Raw genomic sequence first — 2,500 nt, forward strand, 5'->3', positions numbered from 1 at the left:
AAAGTTTTCTCTGGTTGTCGGTCAGTTTATGCAATTTCCTGTGTAAATAAACTTTTTTTTTCGGTTGACTTGAATGTCTCTCTCTCCTCTCTCTCTCTCTCTCTCTCCTCTCTCTCTCTCTCTCTCTCTCTCTCTCTCTCTCTCTCTCTCTTTCTCTCTCTCTCTCTCTCTCTCTCTCTCTCTCTCTCTCTTCTTTCTCTTCGCTCTCTCTCTCTCTCTCTTCTCTCTCTCTCTCTCTTTCTCTCTCTCTCTCTCTCTCTCTCTCTCTCTCTCTCTCTCTCTCTCTCTCTCTCTCTCTCTCTCTCTCTCTCTCTCTCTCTCTCTCTCTCTCTCTCTCTCTCTCTCTCTCTCTCTCTCTCTCTCTCTCTCTCTCTCTCTCTCTCTTTCTCTCGCTCGCTCTCTCTCTCTCTCTCTCTCTCTCTCTCTCTCTCTCTCTCTCTCTCTCTCTCTCTCTCTCTCTCTCTCTCTCCGGGTATTCAATCGCATGTGTGTATGTGTCCTCGCCCGTTATTGTCTTTCTCTAACATCTTGCAGTTTTTCCCTCATTCTCGCTCCTTCCCACTTTTGTTTTGTCATCCACATCATCATCCTCCCTCCCTCCCTCCTTCCCTCCTTCCTCCCTCCCATATTCCCCCAAACCCCATCCCTACCGTCGTAGAGGGGGGGGGAGAGGAAGGGGGGTGGGGGTCAGGGTCTCGAGCGCAGTGGCCGTTCAGTGTGGTGCGGACCAGCTCGTACGTCGGGTGTGGGTCATATCGCTCTGTTCCTTGGCTTTTTCTCTGTGTAGGCTTTTTTCCCTTGCTTTTCTGTGACTGTTTGGTTGTGATTTTGTTTTTTTTTTCTTTGTTTTATTTTTATTCTTTATACGACGTAACTATATTGTCAAGCGTGTTTTTATTTGTTCATTTATTTGATTATCCTTCATTCATTTTTTTTTTTATTATTCATTATTCAAAGCGTGATAACATTTAGTGCCCTGTTTACACACACTCTCTTTCTGTTCTTCACATATATCTATTTTCATTCGTTATTCTTTCATCCTTTCTTTCCTTCAAGTGATTCGATCAAGTGATTCCTTTATTCGAGTGACTCCTCGAGGCTCTGCAAGTGTCATGCATTGCTATATTGCTGAAGGTTGAGGAAACGATATGTCAGTTCTTTCCAAACTTACACATGTCAGATCCTGTAAGGCTTTTAATGTGAATAATTTGATCCGTGAGTTAAGGCAGCAATTTAATTATAGTTCTTTTTCTCGTTACTGTAATAGTGATTATTATTATCATTGTATTAGTATCACTTTTCTTATCATTATTGTTTATATTATGATTTTTAGTATTTTTGTCATAGTTATTATTACTATAATTATCATTATCAATATTATCATTATGATTAATATTATTGTTATTATTATTATTTGTATTATTATTGTTGTTGGTGTTGTTATAGTTGTTATTGCTGTTATCAATGACACTATTGTTATTATAATTTACATTTTCATTGTTATTATTATCACTATCATCATTACCAATTTATCATTATCATTATTACAATTATCATAATATCAATGTTAATATTATTATTACTATTACTATTGCTGTTATTTTTGTTGTTATCATCTTTGTTATCATTATCAATATTATCATCATCATTGATATTATTATCAACTTTATTATTGTTGCTATTTTTGTCTTTTTTAATATAATTGTTGTTATCATTAATATTATTATTATCATTATTATTACTATCATTTCTACTGTTATTATTTCCACTTTTGTTGATATTATTTATGTTATTATTATCATTTTTGCTCTAGTTATTATCGTTATTATTATCATCATCATTATTCTTATTATCATTATTACTATTATCATCATTTCCTTACTAATTCCTGTTCCGATTGTTATTATTGTAATTATCATTAATTTCAATTTAATCATTATTGGTATTATAATCATTATTATGTTTTTTTATCATGATCACGATCGATATTAGTATTTCTATTAATTTATTAATTTGTTATCATTTTGATAACAGAAGTTATTGTTGTCTTTGAGATATTGTTATTTTTAGTGTTATCATTATTGTTCTAGTTCTTATTGTCATTAACTGTGTTTTTCATTATTGTTCTTGTTTTTGTGATGTTATCATTATTACGGTATCATCATTATGATTGTTATTACTATCATTATCATTACTATTAGCATTATTATCATTGGTCCTGTTATTTCTGTTATTGTTATTGCTCTTATAATTGTGCATAATTATCTTTATGGTTATTATTGTTACTATTATCATCATTATCATTATTGTCATTATCATTAAGATTATTTAAATTATCGTTATTTTTATAATTATTATTATTATCATTGTTATTATTGTTATCGTTTTTGTTATTATTATTGTTGTAGATGTTTTGTTTTTCATGTAATTGTTATCATTATTATTATAATCATTATTATTTTTATTTACCATTAGCGTTATAATCATCGTTACGCTTTTC

General features: G+C 31.4%; 1 protein-coding gene across 1 annotated transcript in view; it reads left to right on the forward strand.

Moving 5' to 3' along the window:
- Positions 1 to 720: 720 nt before the first annotated feature.
- Positions 721 to 2,500, forward strand: part of LOC122256469 (zwei Ig domain protein zig-8) — a 57,881-nt gene continuing 56,101 nt past the window's right edge. Inside the window, exon 1 of the mRNA XM_086544645.1 lies at positions 721 to 783. The gene's annotated coding sequence lies outside the window, so the exon portion shown is untranslated. The remainder of the gene's footprint in view (positions 784 to 2,500) is intronic.

Source organism: Penaeus japonicus, unplaced genomic scaffold (assembly GCF_977035675.1).
Source record: "Penaeus japonicus unplaced genomic scaffold, GWHDUDI00000001_assembly GWHDUDI00000015, whole genome shotgun sequence".
Taxonomy (NCBI): Eukaryota; Metazoa; Arthropoda; class Malacostraca; order Decapoda; family Penaeidae; genus Penaeus; species Penaeus japonicus.